We start from the raw sequence: 19,252 nt of genomic DNA, 5'->3' as shown, positions 1-19,252 counted from the left end.
TATCCTCCTATGTGAAAATTTTATATTGAAAAAAAAAATAGATGTTATGACACTTTTTAAATTCAAACTTTTTTTTTTCCCCAAAGATGATAAAAGGGAGTCCTGGTTAGGAATGGTGACAGGGTCAGTTTCGTACAGGCAATGCTTAGATGGAAACTGTCCTATTTGCCAGCTGCTTCTCTAATGAGTGCAATTTAGGTTAATAATCTTCTTGTTTTAAAATAAAAATAATTATAGGAGTAGTTGAGCCTATCAGTCAGTCATTCTTTAATGTGAATGAATTCAAATTACTTTCTTCTTAAATGATATCAATTGCAGAAATGAGGGGACTAATAAGCATTTTTGGTGCAAAAAGAGATTTGTTGGATCTTCAACAGAGAAAACACAATGTCAAAAGTCAGAGAAAGAAGGAAAAAAAGAGGTTGGAGCTTTACAAAGTATCTATCTACAGGCAAAAAAGGAAGGGTGGGCAAAGGACAACCAATAGAAGCTTATTTTTCAATTTTGCAGAAGTCTCTAATGTCAAACTTGTTTTGTATTGGAACTCATCACATAGGCCACGTTGTTGCAAACATGTGCTTGTCTCATAAAGAGACTATACAAGAGCATCAAAACAAAGACTTTCCCTCTGTGGGAAAGGATTTGGGGGAGGGGATAATGTGGAAAGAGTTAGGAAAGGGAGGGAATTGTGATAGGGTTGGGTAAATTGGGAGGTTTCCAATCATAGGTGGTAGTGCTGTGTACAACTTGGGGCTCAGAACACATACCTCAGACATGGCACTTTTACATACTGAAAGAGACTGGAAGAGCCTGAGAATCAAGAAATTTCCTCAGAACATCTCCTACTCTATTTTCTCCTTCTTCATTTTTCTCCAGAAGAAAGTTGTAGAAACTCGTAGAAATTCAAATTCTCATTGGCCACAGCAGGTAAGAGAAATTAGAATTCCTCTCTCCAAAAGCAAGGCCTGTGATCTAAGAAGGCTACTCTCTGACCAACCCCACTTGAAAGTAGACCTAAGACCCTCATTCGAGAACGTTCCTGGTACTAAAAATTAAGTCATGGACAGATTGAAAGAGAAAATACCTATTATGCCTATTAAAATTGACATTTTTTTTCTAATTTCAATGAAATTTTATTAATTCACATTCTAAGATGATAATTTTAATTGTGCACTTTGTTATTTGTCTTGGAATTTGAAAAAATCCTATGATCAAATGCCAAATAACTCCTATGAAATGCATGTAGCTTTTGATGAGAGAGGGATTTTCCCCTGATGACTATGGGTATTTTACTTATGTACATATTTTATATGCACACACCACACAAATATGCATACATATCCTATACACACATCCCCCCACTATACATACACATTGAACTTAAGGGCTAATGATCTTCATTTCTAAATGTTTAAATATGTTTTATGTCTTCTAAGCACTTATTCTGCACAATAATTTTAAATTCCATTGTTACTCAGATAAAGAGGAGTAGAATTCTATTGTGGGAAGGTGAGCAGAGGTGAAATCAAACAAGACATCCACCATAAATCACCTCTGCCTTCAAATGAACCTGTTTGAAGTTTTCAGCTTCTAGTGTTTCCTGCCTTGTTGTATGAGTTTGTTTTGCCAGTTGGAGACACAGGAATTTTCTCACTTCTCACTTCAGATAGTTTGTCTTTAGAATTTGCTGCTATAAATGATTCAACCTTTTTATACTCCTTGCGGGGAAAAAAGAAGAAATTCTTAACCAATTTACAATAGTAGAGAATAATAGACAACACAAGTTTTATGTTTTAATGAACTTTATTTTAAAAGTAGATTAATCTTGAGATTCTAAATGTTTTCATTAAGAACATTTCACAATTAGGACTTGTTTGGTGATCATTTCATCTAAGACATGAGTGATATTGGTTTATCATACCATATTGTTGATGAGCTGTGCTATGTGTAATTTTTGGATAGGAAAGATGAATCAATATAGATTGAACTCAATATTTTAACTGATAAGCTTGAATAAACATTCTTTGTACCTAGTAATTTAACTGTACTTAATAAAATAAAGGTTTTTTTTTCTTTTGCATCTTAGCCTAAAGCTACTTTCTTCTAAAATAGTCACTTTCAAGAAATGAGAAGTTAGAAAAATTACTAAAATACCAGTACCAAACTAATCTGGGACTTCAGCTACTAGGTCATATAGTGGCTCAACAGGTGAGACTTACCTCAATCTTGAGAAAAGAAAATTTGGGGCTACTTTATTCAATAATTTTTATTGGGAGGGAAAGTTCATTTATTATCCAAGAAGTTTTTTTTTTTCTCCCTGACTTCAACATACATAGTTGAATAACTTTTGTCTTTCTATGAATGGCTTCATATCACAAGTAGATACCACATGAAGTGGTGGACTGTCTCAAAAAAATGAGAAAAATGGATGGAAAAAATGGCACCCTCCTTTGTATGTATATGCTTCTCTTCTCACTAAAAGATTAAGGTGATTGCCAACCCCCTGGAGTCTGGGTTGGTCCTGTGACTTGCTGGTCCTGTGATCAATCATACATGGTGAAAGTGATACTGTGCTAGTTCTGAGTCAAGGCTTCACCAGGACATTATTTTTTGCTTTCATTCTGTTGGAATCAATCACCATACAGGAAGGACACAAGTCTAGACTAGTGAAGGAGAAGAGGCCACACAAGGACAGTCAAATGCCCAGCCAACAGCTAGCACCAACTGCCAGACACGGAATGTGGACTTCTTGGACACCTAGCCTTTGCTGTGCTATACCATGTCAGCTGAAGCCAGCCTCAGGCATAACTTCAACTAATACCACAAGCAGAAGAAAAGCATACAGCTGAGTCTAGCCTCCCACAAAATCATGGAAGACAAAATCAAACACTGTTCTAGGTGACTGAGTTTTCGGAGTGTAATACTATAGTAGTATAATACTAAAGTAGCTACAGTCGTCACCAAAGTGCTTCCATACCCATCCCATAGCTGAATTCCCTACCAGGAGTAGCCAAAAAGATGTTAAAAATTCAAAATCATAAACAGTCTGAGGCAGTATAGATAAAACATCTATTACAATGGTATTCTGTCTTTATTCATATCAAACCAAGGCCTCTCTTTTTCTAATGATTAATAGTGTATATCATGGCTGTGGATTAGTAAAAGTGATTTGTTTTCCTGTGAAACGCTTAAATTATTGTAAAATAGAATAGGTTTAAATATTGAAATTAACATATTCCCTCAAATTATATTTGGAACATTATAGTTATTATAGGGAAGTCTAAGAATTTAGGAATATACTTTCTTTCTGGAATGGAAACATACAAAATAAAACAAAGCAAGCAACTTATGGTTATTAAAACAGGAGAGAAGGCCATAAAAGATGATTGATAAATGGGTTTATGACAGGGACCTGGGATATGATTCTCCCTGATCAAGATGACCAGAGTGTAGCCTCAAGTTCTCATGTCTGGGATATGACTGATATAAAAAGAAAATTGCAGACTATTCAATCAAGCTGTACCCTGCTTGACTTGACATAACAGTGCTTGTGGGCTCTCAAAAAGAAAAAGAACACTGCTGATCATGAATTCTCAGTGTTTATTCTACACTGTGCTGTAGAAACAGTGCTTGAAACCGAGAGTTAAAGCTCTTGAGATAGAAAAAAATATTAGACTGGAGGAAGGCAATTCATCAAGTCTCAGAGCTTCATGGTTGTACCCTGTGAGAAATATAATTTTATCTCTTCAAATTTTAGTTTCTCTAAAAAGTCTTATAACTTTTTGTTTTAATGGGCTTGCCCAATAATAGAGAATTATCTATGTGTACATTTGACCCACATTCTTAAGGAGGAATACTTTTTCATGATAGAGAACACCAAGTCATTTTATCATTGGATATTATTATGGCAGACAATCCTTAAAATGTATCACATTGGAGAAAAGAAGAGTAGAACCACTTTTTAACTTTGAATGGAAAGTAAAGGCAAAGTAAGGGTAAACTGACTCTCTTATGGAACAGAGTCACCTATCTTCTGTACTTGGATATTAGAGTTCCAGCATCTTGGGACTTTGGACTCCAGGACTTAGACCAACAGACTGCTGAGTAGTCGCTGAGTAGTCACTAGTTTTCCTGTTTCTCCATCTGAAAGATCGCATACTGTAGGACTTTTTGGACTCCAAAATGACATACTTCAATTTTATAGTAAATCTCCATGTAAGTATGTATGTATGCATGTACATATACATATATATCCTTTTATATATAAGTACACATGCAGTTTTTTACATAAATATATATATAACAGAACCAAATATTGCTTATTAGGTTCTCTTAGTTATTAGAAAAACCTGACTAATATATATCTCAATTTTTATGCCATCTTTGGTAAAATATTAGTCGTCTTAATATTGCATATTTAACATAATAGCAAAGAGAGAAAAACAAAATTGAGATTTTTTTTAAGTTTACATTTCTCTGTTATATTTTTCTTTTTAATTTCTTTATTTTGTTGACAGATAGTAGTTGTATCTTCTATCAAAGAATATGCATTAGCACTAATTCTATCAATTGCATATAAATTGAGTACAGCTTATTATATACCTTGTTATTATAAGTGCTTCTTAAAAGGATATAGATGAACCCTTGAAACTTTCTCTCCATCTAAGGGAGGCAGAACACTCTGTACTTGCACAGGGTTTATTGTGTAAGTCACATAGGATTAGTTCCTAGGAGAACATGGACTTGGTTTAATGTTCTGCTGTTGCTGTCTTAAAACACTTAATAATATTTGAACCCACATTTTTTTGAGTCCACATTTTTTTGAGTCCATATTCATTCCACATTTTCATCTTTAATAGAGCTCTCTAAATCATGAGCCAGTCATATGTTGGATTTCACCAACTATGATTCAAACGATATCCCCTAAAGAATTGTAAGTGTCCAGGCTAGGTTTTTTTTTTTTTTAAATGTACTAGCAACAGGGAATATGTTCTTTTTTTTTAGAAACACAATCAAATGCACATCTGTGACTGCACATACCAAAGGTAGTCTCAAATGTTAATTTTATTGCACTGAGAATTACCTGAATGGCATATCATAATATTCCTCAAATCCACTGTGACTGAAACTGGACGTATTGTCCTTCTTCTTCAATATTTCTTAGATGTCAATAGTGCCATATTCCACCTGGTCATTATGCCCAAATCCTTAGTTGTCTTTGACTCTTCCCCCTCTTTTGGCTCTGACAGCCAATACTTGCCAAGAACTATTGATTTTACTTCATAATAACTCTCACTTTGGTTCCTTCCTGCCTATTCTCACAGCCACTACCATATTGGAAGCCTTCATTACTTTGCTTCTAATTTACTTCAATGGCTTCCTTACTTGTTTCCCAATTTAGTCTTTCACTTTCTACTCAATTAATTTTACTTATTGCTTTCAGCTTTATTTTCTGAAAGAATAGCAGCACTGATCATGTCTCTCCTTGGCTCAGAAACATTGAAGCTTTCTCATTTCCTTAAGAATTAAATTCATATTCTTTAGTGTGTCACTTATGTCTCTGTGAATTAATCCACTAGCATAATTTTTACTGTCTCTTCTTCATATAAGATATACTAAGATCACATTAAATCCTCACAGGCTATCAGATTTGCTGTGAATATTTATAATTTTGTTGACTGCAGTTAGTTACTAAATATGTTTGCAAATAACTGAGAGAAGAAATGAGGGCTAAAAGATGAGCTCAAAGAGGAAAACAGGGTCTAAGCCATGTGGGTCTTGTAAAAAACAAAAGAAGGTGACTTTTTATGCACCATTGAAGAGGATAAAAGGAAGGGTAAGGTGATCAGATTTTGTTTAACTAAGCCTGTTTATCTAGTAGAGAACAAATTGAAAGAGAGAAATATGTAGAGTGGTGAAATACCTTTGCTATACTCATCCTAGATTTATGAATGAGTCACGTAAAATAAAACAAAACAACAAAAACCCAGAATGATGAGAAAAAGATTTCTTTGATAAATCTCATGTAGCATGGGAATTTTCATAAGGAAATGAAGACACAAAGAAATGGTTAAACCTGTGTATTGTTATACTAAGATTGCTGAAGGTGGCTAGTCATGGAGAAAGATGACAGAACAAAATGGTAGTAAATCTGGAGAAATTTAGTAAGGCCTGTTTGTTCACATTGTTCTCTGTAATTCTTCATCTTCAAAGATAATATTATTCCTTTCTTCTGGGATAGGGAGGACATCTCTCATGTCCCACCCTGTTTTCATCTTTGATCTCATCTTATTAAAATTTTTTCCCTAACTTTATGACCTCATATAAAGGTCAGAAAATCCTTTCTATGTTTTGCTAACCTGATTAATGACCTTAGAGTGACCTTCCTGCTTTTACGGATTTCTCAAATTTTGTCAACTTATGATATTCAATACATTAAAGATACCATATTTGGGGTAATGTAATATATCTTTGCATGAGATGGTAAAGGCATCTTAGGAAAACATAATTACCAATGGAGTATAGTCAACAAATTTGAGATGCTTAGAATGTGGTATCTATAAAACATAAAAATTGAACATACATTCAAAGATGGCTCCATATTTCTTTAATAAGTTCACTTACCAATATATAGAACACAAGAAGAATATTAGGTGGTGGTAGAAGTGAGAAGCAAGATTTGGGTAGGAAGAAATAGGTAAACTAATACCAGTTTGGGATATAATGAGCTATTTAAAGAATATGTCTCGGAGGCAATGGGAGACAATGGGAAGGGACTCTAAAAGAGAAACCTAATAATATCATTTATTTAACAACTTTGCCTGGGATCAACTTAGATTAGTTGGGTTTTAGTAAATTTTGTGTAAGATTTTAAAAGTAAAGTAAAAGCACTATATTTTAGTGAAATTTTCAGGGGAAAAGAGATGTCTTCAAAGAATGATATGAGGAATTGCCAGAGAAGGGGAACATTGACTTGGGAACAAGAGGATTCTTGGCATAAGTGATGGAAAAGAATTTCAGCATGTAGGAGACCAAGGCATAGACAGAGTTTATTCGAGAAGTAGATACATATGCAAGACAAAATGGGGGAATCTCAAAGAGAGATGCCTTTGGGGTAAAGCAAGAATAGGCACTCAAGGTAGAATGTGAGCTATCTCCAGAGGTGTGGTGTGATGTGATAATATTTACGGAGGGAACATTGTTAGGGGCTGGACCAGAGGTGGAGCCAGGGTGGAGCTACACATTTTCCAACCAGTTTTTCCTGTATGTGTGCATTTCCTTCATATTACAAGGGCATGTTGCACCAGAGTGGCAATTGCTCATTGGTGCTCTCTGCATTTCAGTGGTTCCTTTGAGACTCATACACTTTCCTTTTATTCCCAAATTTCGATCTCTGAATCAAGACTATAAAATAAATAAACAAAATATTAAATAAGTATTCAACATTGAAATGATGGATATATTTCTAACTGCAGCTATGTGCATTTTTTAATATCATAATTTCTCCTTGTTAATATAAAATAATAATTCTATCTTCAAGGAAATAAGAAAAGTTTATTCTGAGTCAAATATGAGTGAGTTTGGCCCAGGAAGATGGATTAAAGTTACCCTGAATTGCATAATGCACCATAGAAGAGTTTACATGAACTTCTATAGTCACAGAACAAAGGAAAGTCATAAATCAATACATTTACTGATCACATCTGTAGGAGCATCAGGTAGATCGATTGCATCAAAGTAGGAACATCTCTGCTGTAGTTTTAAGATTTTATTACTTTCTTAGTTTTCTTGGTGGAAACTGGAGGTCTGCTAAGCTTAGCTGTACATTCCAAGAAATTCACCTAATAGCCATGAGAATGTTAGGTCAGATACAAAAGTGAAAGTAAATGGCTCTGAAAAGACCTAAAATAGTCCAAGATAATTTTGACTCTTTACCTACAACATTCCATCTCCCGACAAGCAGGTCAACCAAGGTCCAGTGATCTACAGTGTCTTTAATACAGTTACAGCCTTTTCAGAAAAATAAAGTTCGTACTTTATTACTTTCAAAATTGATTTCATGCTTGTACCCTGAAGGAAATTGAAAAAAAAAAAATCACTGATCAAGATGTGTTATTGTCTGTCTTTTTGTTTGAGAAGAAGCTGGTGCTAAGTATTCATATCTAACAAACTTTATAATTCAGAGAAATAATGACAAGGAAGAAAGGTGAGAGGTCTTGGCATTATAACAGAAAGATGTCAAAATCCTCTGAAGACAATTTTCAGATTGATATGATTGCCACATTTTTGTGGATCAAAGATAATTCTGCCTTTAAGTGTCTGCTTGGTGCTTAGCTCTTGGATAATGGTAAAAGATATTACACATCCTCCCACCTGGTATTACAGCTTGCATAGCAATAATGAAGACAGATTAGTGCTATTTACCTACTGATACTGACAAGAGTAGCTTGTCTTTGTTCCTCTATTTTATCATTAAAGTCTTGTTTTTCAGCATTACATTGCCTGAAGACAGCATGCTGCAATCTTGAATACCAAAGGAAAGGTGTTTAAAAATAGCATCAATGGCTTAGATCACCCCCATCTAAATAAAACCAAGGCAACTCAAATTTAATGCATTTCTCTGTTCTTTTTTTTTTTCAATATAACATCTTTATTGAAAATATATTAATGTAATATACAAGGTACTAATTTAAAGTGTGTAAGCCCATTATTTTTAGTACATGTAAAATATTTTCTAATCATAATCACATTTGGAATATTTTCATCACCTCACAAAGTGACTTGTATGTACTAATAGACACTCTTCATTTCTGCCTAAACTTCCAGTTCTGTTTCAATAGTTTGTCTATCCTGTACAATTCTATCAATAGAATGATACAATAGGTGGTGGTTTGTTGACTTTCTTTTTTCTCTTAGCATTATGTTTTCAACACTCATCCATGTTATACTGTGTATCAATGTTTCATTCCTTCCTATGACTGAGTAAAATACTGTTATGTGGATAGACTATATTTTATTTGTCCATAGACATTTGGATTGCTCCTAATGTTTGACTATTATGAAAAACTCTATAATGAACTACCAAGTATAAGCTTTCTTTTAAAAATGTTTAAAGTTCTCTTGGGTGAAATTTTTGGATTATAATAGTCTCTGTTAAAATTTTTTTTTCTTTTTTTTTCTTTCTTTTTTTTTTTAGTTTTTTACTGTTGGTTGTTCAAAACATTACATAGTTCTTGATATATCATATTTCACACTTTGATTCAAGTGAGTTATGAGCTCCCATTTTTACCCCATATACAGATTGCAGAATCACATCAGTTACACATCCATTGATTTACATATTGCCATACTAGTGTCTGTTGTGTTCTGCTGCCTTTCCTATCCTATACTATCCCCCCTCCCCTCCCCTCCCCTTCCCTCCCCTCCCCTCTTCTCTCTCTGCCCCCTCTACTGACATTCATTTGTCCCCCTTGTATTATTTTTCCATTTACCCTCACTTCCTCTTGTATGTACTTTTGTATAACTCTGAGGGTCTCCTTCCATTTCCATGCAATTTCCCTTCTCTCTCCCTTTCCCTCCCACCTCTCATCCCTGTTTAATGTTAATCTTTTTCTCATGCTCTTCGACCCTACTCTGTTCTTAGTTACTCTCCTTATATCAAAGAAGACATTTGGCATTTGTTTTTTAGGGACTGGCTAGCTTCACTTAGCATAATCTGCTCTAATGCCATCCATTTCCCTGTAAATTCTATGATTATGTCATTTTTTAATGCAGAGTAATACTCCATTGTGTATAAATGCCACATTTTTTTATCCATTCATCTATTGAAGGGCATCTAGGTTGGTTCCACAGTCTTGCTATTGTGAATTGTGCTGCTATGAACATCGATGTAGCAGTGTCCCTGTAGCATGCTCTTTTTAGGTCTTTAGGGAATAGACCGAGAAGGGGAATAGCTGGCTCAAATGGTGGCTCAATTCCCAGCTTTCCAAGAAATCTCCATACTGCTTTCCAAATTGGCTGCACCAATTTGCAGTCCCACCAGCAATGTACAAGTGTACCCTTTTCCCCACATCCTCGCCAGCACTTGTTGTTGTTTGACTTCATAATGGCTGCCAATCTAACTGGAGTGAGATGGTATCTTAGGGTGGTTTTGATTTGCATTTCTCTGACTGCTAGAGATGTTGAGCATTTTTTCATGTACTTGTTGATTGATTGTATGTCCTCCTCTGAGAAGTGTCTGTTCAGGTCCTTGGCCCATTTGTTGATTGGGTTGTTTGTTCTCTTATTGTCTAATTTTTTGAGTTCTTTGTATACTCTGGATATTAGGGCTCTATCTGAAGTGTGAGGAGTAAAGATTTGTTCCCAGGATGTAGGCTCTCTATTTACCTCTCTTATTGTTTCTTTTGCTGAGAAAAAACTTTTTAGTTTGAGTAGGTCCCATTTGTTGATTCTAGTTATTAAATTTTGTGCTATGGGTGTCCTATTGAGGAATTTGGAGCCCGACCCCACAGTATGTAGATCGTAGCCAACTTTTTCTTCTATCAGACGGCGTGTCTCTGATTTGATACCAAGCTCCTTGATCCATTTTGAATTAACTTTTGTGCATGGCGAGAGAAAGGGATTCAGTTTCATTTTGTTGCATATGGATTTCCAGTTTTCCCAGCACCATTTGTTGAAGATGTTATCCTTCCTCCATTGCATGCTTTTAGCCCCTTTATCAAATATAAGATAGTTGTAGTTTTGTGGATTGGTTTCTGTGTCCTCTATTCTGTACCATTGGTCCACCCGCCTGTTTTGGTACCAGTACCATGCTGTTTTTGTTACTATTGCTCTGTAGTATAGTTTGAAGTCTGGTATCGCTATACCGCCTGAATCACACTTCCTGCTTAGCATTGTTTTTGCTATTCTGGGTCTTTTATTTTTCCATATGAATTTCATGATTGCTTTCTCTATTTCTACAAGAAATGCCGTTGGGATTTTGATTGGCATTGCATTAAACCTATAGAGAACTTTTGGTAATATCGCCATTTTGATGAGGTTAGTTCTGCCTATCCATGAACAGGGTATATTTTTCCATCTTCTAAGATCTTCTTCTATTTCTCTCTTTAGGGTTCTGTAGTTTTCATTGTATAAGTCTTTCACCTCTTTTGTTAGGTTGATTCCCAAGTATTTTATTTTTTTTGAAGATATTGTGAATGGAGTGGTTGTCCTCATTTCCATTTCAGAGGATTTGTCGCTGATATACAGGAATGCCTTTGATTTATGCGTGTTGATTTTATATCCTGCCACTTTGCTGAATTCATTTATTAGCTCTAATAGTTTCTTTGTAGACCCTTTTGGGTCTGCTAGGTATAGAATCATGTCACCTACAAATAGTGATAATTTAAGTTCTTCTTTTCCTATTTTGATGCCTTTAATTTCTTTCGTCTGTCTAATTGCTCTGGCCAGTGTTTCGAGGACTATGTTGAACAGAAGTGGTGAGAGAGGGCATCCCTGTCTTGTTCCAGATTTTAGAGGGAATGCCTTCAATTTTTCTCCATTCAGAATGATGCTAGCCTGAGGCTTAGCATAGATTGCTTTTACAATATTGAGGTATGTTCCTGTTATCCCTAGTTTTCCTAGAGTTTTGAACATAAAGGGATGCTGTACTTTGTCGAATGCTTTCTGTGCATCTATCGAGATGATCAGATGGTTCTTATTTTTAAGTCTATTGATGTGGTGAATAACATTTATTGATTTCCGTATATTGAACCAGCCTTGCATCCCAGGGATGAATCCTACTTGATCATGGTGCACAATTTTTTTGATATGTTTTTGTATCCGATTCGCCAGAATTTTATTGAGGATTTTTGCATCTAGGTTCATTAGAAATATTGGTCTGTAGTTTTCTTTCTTTGAAGTGTCTTTGTCTGGTTTAGGTTTCAGGGTGATGTTGGCCTCGTAGAATGAATTTGGAAGTTCTCCCTCTTTTTCTATTTCCCGAAGTAACTTGAAAAGTATTGGTATTAGTTCCTCTTTAAAGGTTTTGTAAAACTCTGCTGTATACCCATCCGGTCCTGGGCTTTTCTTAGTTAGTAGTCTTTTGATGGTTTCTTCTATTTCCTCAATTGATATTGGTCTGTTTAGGTTGTCTATATCCTCCTGACTCAATCTGGGCAGATCATATGACTTAAGAAATTTATCTATGCCTTCACTATCTTCTAATGTATTGGAGTATAAGGATTCAAAATAATTTTTGATTATCTTCTGTATTTCTGAAGTGTCTGTTGTGATATTGCCTTTTTCATCCCGTATGTTAGTAATTTGAGTTCTCGCTCTTCTTCTCTTTGCTAGCATGGCTAAGGGTCTGTCGATTTTGTTTATTTTTTCAAAGAACCAACTTTTAGTTTTGTCAATTTTTTCAATTGTTTCTTTTGTTTCAATTTCATTAATTTCAGCTCTGATTTTCATTATTTCTTGCCTTCTACTTCTTTTGCTGTTGTTTTGCTCTTCTTTTTCTAGGATTTTGAGATGAAGTATGAGATCATTTATTTGTTGGTTTTTTCTTTTTTTAAGGAATGAACTCCACGCAATGAATTTTCCTCTTAGAACTGCTTTCAATGTGTCCCATAGATTCCGATATGTTGTGTCTGTGTTTTCATTTATCTCTAAGAATTTTTTAATTTCCTCCTTGATGTCTTCTATAACCCATTGATCATTCAGTAACCTATTGTTCATTCTCCAAGTGATGTATGCTTTTTCCTTCCTTCTTTTATCGTTGATTTTCAGTTCCATTCCATTATGATCAGATAGGATGCATGGTATTATCTCTACTCCTTTATATTGTCTAAGAGTTGCCCTGTGACATAATATGTGATCTATTTTTGAGAAGGATCCATGTGCTGCTGAGAAAATAGTGTAACTGCTTGATGTTGGGTATTATATTCTATATATGTCAATTAAGTCTAGGTTATTAATTGTGTTCTATAGTTTCCTTATTGAACTTTTGTTTGGAAGATCTGTCCATTGGTGAGAGAGGTGTGTTGAAGTCTCCCATGATTATTGTATGGTTGTCTATAAGACTCTTGAACTTGAGAAGAGTTTGTTTGATGAACATAGCTGCACCATTGTTAGGGGCATATATATTTATGATTGTTATGTCTTGTTGGTGTATGGTTCCCTTGAGCAGTATGTAGTGTCCCTCTTTATCCCTTTTGATTAACTTGGGCTTGAAATCTGTTTTATTTGATATGAGTATGGACACACCTGCTTGTTTCTGAAGTCCATATGAGTGATATGATTTTTCCCAACCTTTCACCTTCAGCCTATGTATGTCTTTTCCTATCAAATGCATCTCCTGTAGGCAGCTTATTGTTGGGTCTTGTTTTGTGATCCATTCTACTAGCCTGTGTCTCTTAATTGGTGAGTTTAAGCCATTAACATTTAGGGTTATTATTGAGATATGGGTTGTTCTTCCAGCCATATTTTTTTATTTATGTTACTAAACATGGTTTGTTTTCCTCTTTGATTATTTTTCCCCCCTTTACTGTCCTACCTCCCACTGTTGGTTTTCATTGTTATTTTCCATTTCCTCTTCCTGTAATGTTTTGCCAAGGATGTTTTGAAGATATGGTTTTCTAGGTGCAAATTCTTTTAACTTTTGTTTATCGTGGAAGGTTTTAATTTCATCTTCCATCCTGAAGCTTAATTTCGCTGGAAACACAATTCTTGGTTGGAACCCATTTTCTTTCAGTGTTTGAAATATGTTATTCCAGGATCTTCTAGCTTTCAGAGTCTGTGTTGAAAGATCAGCTGTTATCCTGATTGGCTTACCCCTAAATGTAATCTGCTTCCTTTCTCTTGTAGCTTTTAAAATTCTCTCCTTATTCTGTATGTTGGGAATCTTCATTATAATGTGTCTAGGTGTGGGTCTCTTATGATATTGCACATTCGGCGTCCTGTAGGCTTCTAGGATTTGGGATTCTGTCTCATTCTTCAAGTCTGGGAAGTTTTCTCGTATTATTTCATTGAATAGATTGCTCATTCCTTTGGTTTGAAACTCTGTCCCTTCCTGTATCCCAATGACTCTTAAATTTGGTCTCTTGATGTTATCCCATATTTCTTGGATGTTCTGCTCCTGGTTTCTTAACAGTCTTGCTGAGCTGTCTATGTTCTTTTCAAGTTGAAATACTTTATCTTCATTGTCTGATGTTCTATCTTCTAAGTGTTCTACTCTGCTGGTAGTATTCTCAATTGAGTTTTTAAGTTGGTTTATTGCTTCCTGCATTTCTAGGATTTCTGTTTGTTTGTTTTTTATAACCTCTATCTCCCTGTATAGTTGATCTTTTGTTTCTTGGATTTGTTTATGTATTTCATTGTTGAAGTGATCTTTCATTGTCTGATTTTGCTGTCTGATGTCTTCCTTGAGACTCCAGATCATCTGAAGCATGTATATCCTGAATTCTTTATCTGTCATTCCATCTGCTGCAGCTATTACCTCTTCTAACGTTGAGTTGACCTGCATTGCTTGTGGTCCTTTCTTTCCTTGTCTCTTCATACTGTTCGCGTTCCTTTCTACTTGGTGAAACTGTTGTGCTATTGAATTTTCCCCCTATATATTTATATTGGTCTTGTATAGTTGCAAAGTCTCCCTCGCAGGCACGGGCGGCGGCTCTGCCCCTCCTCCAATTGGGGCAATGTGCCTACCATGCCAGCAGGCCGCTGGGCCTGCTCTGCCGGTCGGTAGCAGGTCCGCCTACCTTGCAGGTGCAGGCGGCGGCTCTGTCCCTCTGCGGGCCGCTAGGCTTGTTCTTTCGGTGGTCGCAGTTCTGCCTACTTTGCAGGCTCAGGCAACGGCACTGCCCCTCTGCAGGCCTCTTGGGCTGTTCTGCCGGTGGGTCGCAGGTCCGCCTACCTTGCAGGCGCGGGGGGGGGATGCGGCTCTACCCTTCCTCAGGCCAGTGGGCCTGTTCTGTCTGTCGGTTGCAGGTCTGGCCTGTTCTGTTGGTGGTCACAGTTCCATCTATCTTGCAGGCGCGGGGGGAGGGGGCGGCTCTGCCTCTCAGCATGCCCCTGCTCCTGTTCTTCCGGTGGGTCGCAGGCCCGCCTACCTTGCAGGAGTGGTTGGCCGCTCTGCCCCTCCGCGGGCCACTGGGCCTTTTCTGTCGGTGGTCACAGTTCCGCCTACCTGGCAGGCGCTGGGGTGGGGGGCGGCTCTGCTCTCTGTTCTTAATTTATACTTTTATGGAAATATAATGAACTTGGAAAATATGATTCTGATGATTAGTAGAGGTATAGAAGATAGAGAGGAGAGCAATAATATATTTTGTTACCTTTAAATATATTTTGGTTAAATCATAGAATTCTAAACTTCAAAGATTAACTGAATCCTTATTTCACCCTAACAGAGATGCTATCAGATGCCAAATGGAAAGAAACAGGTGATGGGATAGTTAAATTTTTGAACTGTATTGAAAAGAATATCAAAAAACCTCAGTTTTAATATTATTTAAATTCTTTTTGAGGTCTGCCAATTATATGGATTCATCTCCAACTACTCTGGGTGGTCCAGAAAATTGATAACTTTATTTATTTATTTATTTATTTATTTATTTATTTATTTATTTATTTATTTATTTTTGCTTTTGTTTCCTCTTCCCACAAGAGTATATTGCTTTAACAAGCATAAATCTTTAATGTAGGATATGAACACTTGGAGAAGTCCAAGTGGATTATATAATTCTCCTTTATTTTTGTCAGCTATCATTATTATTTCCTCAGTGAAGTTAATCAGATTTATTCAGCTTCACCTCCACTGCAGAAACCCAGCCTGACCTGCAGAATTCTATACCAGTTCAAGGATCCTTCTTTTGGCAAAGAGGATATAGGCATTTGCCTGTGGGGCCAGTTTATAGTAGCAGTGATGTCAAATCTCTTAACAATGATTTAGCTACAATTTAGTTGGAACTTTTGTCAAATATCATAGCTCCAGGCAGGCAATTGTGTTGAGGTTACCAAAATTCTCCCCACAACTGAGTGTATACTTTGATACTGTTTCACAGTCCATTCTTATTTATGATCACTGAACCATTATTTTTCCTTTATACTGATTTGAAATTGTGCGATCTGTTGCATGGATTTATCTTGCTTTTAATTACCATTTGGACATGTTGAGGCAGAGACTGTGTTTACTATTGAACATAAATCTGCATCATACCACAGGAGAGTATTCCACATTTACACAAATTAAGAGTGAGGATAAGAAAGAGGGAAAGCAGATAGTTGTATGATGGCTTCCAAAATTGAGCCAGTGGTGAAAGGATTATTGGTTTATCTAGAAATCAGATCCCATATTGGGAAGTAGTCTGGGATCCATCCTGTATAGTAGCATGAAAGGTAAAACAGTATTTAAAATTTCAGGTTCTAGAGAAACTCTTAAAGCCAGTATTTCATATTCTAGTGGGATACAAACAAGTTTTTAACTAGTCAAAGTCCCAGTTTCATCAGCTATAAAATTGGAGATAATTTATTACTGTCTTGACAAGGGTGCTTTGTGAATAAAATGAGCTTTACCTGGTAAAACACTTAACACATTGCACATACATAAAAACATTTAATTGTTATTTTTTCAACAATCATTTGTGTAAAAAAAAATTCCCTTTTAAACATAAAACTAGTGTAGACATAGAATAATTAAACATATAAAATGCAAGTTTACTCACAAAACTACAAGTCATAAAGCCTCCTTCTTAGATATGATTTTGATATAAAAACTGTGTTTATTTTAACCTGGGTTTTGTTCATGTGTTCAGGACGTTTAAAAAGTATGTGTGGGCTATTTCCTTGCCTATAGCACAACCCATAACCTATCCCTGCACACACACACACATCTGAAAAGAACCAGTAAAACTACTTGCTCTGACTTGTTCTCCTTCTTCCCCTCTTCCTACTCCTCCTTTTTCTCCTCTTCTTGGGGAGGGGGCGGAGCATGGGGAAGAAAGTGGCAGCAGATGAACTAAAAGGGTCTCAGTGTTTAAGGCCAAAGAACAGAGAAATAAAGATGACTTAGGCAAACAATAGTAGGCTTGAGGTAGGTCAAAGTTTAAAAAAATAATAATTGGTTTTGGAAGGTAGACATTGAGAAACTTCTAGAGGTAAGGTGCTGGTCTAGAATCTGAAAAATAATATTTCAATGAGTTGCTATGTCCCTGTACTTCGACAATTTTGAAGTTTCCAAAAGATACCTATAATTAATTTCATTAGAACTAAATCATTTAAACGTGATAACCTTTTCACACTTGACCATGTGGGGCACAGTTTTACAAGAATTAGACTCTCTATAACTGAATATTTGAAAGAAACATTTCTTACATAGCTGAAACTTTGGGGATAGGAATTTGTGTCTGTAGGGTTTTCTAGAATAATAGTAAGAAAGTATAACATATCCATAAAGAGGGGTCAGGAAATAATTTACAAAGTAGAAGAGATCTTTACATATGGAATGGGAATTTTATAACTTAGCATGACTATGATAATAATGTATGTATAAAACTCCTTCTCAAAGGTATTCAGCTATTCAGCTTGCTTTGAAAGTTATGTCTAATTAATCACTGCTCCAGGGTAATGCATAATCTCTTTTCAAGTTATAGGAATCTACTACAGAGGAGGCGCAGGCTGGATGGGCAAAAGCTAGAGATGTATTCTTTTTTTTTTTCTTTTTCAATCTATCTACCCATACCCTTTGTTTCTGAACTTTTTGGTGATATGTTTAATCTTTAGTTTGTCATTGACACATTTGTGAAATGGTATGCTTTTGTTCATTTGGTTTCTAGGTTTTGGAATTGGAAGCAGTACAGAAGACTTTGAAATAATTGTAAATGAAGACTGACTACTAGGAATGTCTATTTTCATAAATTACTCCATTTCATCATTCTTCAGGAAAATTTAAATCATAAAGAAATAGTGATTACATTTCACAGCAGGATTGGTTGATTCAATCCCCTAATCCCTTCTTAGCACAAAATATACCTTCTTTTAGAGTTCTGATTAATAATGGGAGTAAATCACTGAGGCAAATTAAGAAGACAGACATACTTGGAAATAACAGTATATTAAGGAAGTCCTTTGAAGAGATTGAAACAATTTATTTCCTGTTTCTAAATAGCTTTTGTTGTTGTTGTTGTTGTTATCAAGATTCTTTGCAATTGAACAGTCTTAACCACCAGTTGTGAAAAGCCTGATATGGGATTTTGCACCTCTGGGTCAACAATTCAAATCTGGCCAAAACCAGCACAGATTGAAAAACAGTACTAGTGAATGGATCATAATGGTCTCAGTAGATAAGTCCATGGACTTGATCACTCTCTGCAAGCAGACAAGGGCCATGGTGACAAATCATGCCACACCATGCATGACACTCCCTTGAATACATTGGTACTAAATGACATCTTTGTTTATCTCAGTTGGCTCAGTAGATAATGAAAGGAAAATCATACAGTCATCATTCTTTCACAAATCATATTCAAGATAGTAAATGTTTCATATTGTGGTGAATACTCTTAGACCTGGGATCCTAAGCTTCCCAAATTGAATTTCAGGTGGTATAATTTGCTGTATTTCAGACATCTGCTATTTTTTAAGAAAACACTGAGGTGTTTATTTTAATGAAAATATTTATTTTAAAGCACATCATTACCTGATCACTGGAAAACTACTTTTCCATCCATTTTCCATACTATGAATAAGAAAATAAAATGAATTTGTTCTAAAATCTTTCACTTGTTCTTCCAGTATAATACTAAAGAAAACATATGAAGCACTGAGGTCTGTTTTATGTTTTCTTTCTTTCTTTCTTATTTATTATTTTTGTGTGTGTGGGGAGGGTAAAGTGAATTTCAGTGGAAAACCAAGTTAAAAATTATTTTTGGGAGGCATTAAAATGGCACAGTATTAAACTTTTGTGGTGTTATGGGGAGCAAGGTGTAATAAAATGAGAGAGGCTGCCCCTCTCTGCCTTCAACTGTCCCCAAAGAAAGTTCAAGCCAAGGTGAAGGAATGTGGGAATTATGTTATGTTATCTGTAAAATAGTTCCTCAGTAATGCTTCTCCAAAGAAATTGCCAGAGATTTGTAGCTTTTTTCATAATACCTTGGATTTTTCATCCAAATCTTTTTCTCTTGTCCTTTAAAAGAGTCATACTTTACATTTATATCCTGTTTGATAGTACATAATCCGCTTTTATGTGCATATTTTGTTTTCCCCCATGATTTAAAAA

This window comes from Marmota monax, unplaced genomic scaffold (genome assembly GCF_021218885.2).
Source record: "Marmota monax isolate L192 unplaced genomic scaffold, Marmota_monax_Labrador192_F-V1.1 WCK01_AAM20220418_F8-fsc00016, whole genome shotgun sequence".
Classification (NCBI taxonomy): Eukaryota; Metazoa; Chordata; class Mammalia; order Rodentia; family Sciuridae; genus Marmota; species Marmota monax.
Note: the sequence above shows the minus strand (reverse complement) of the source record.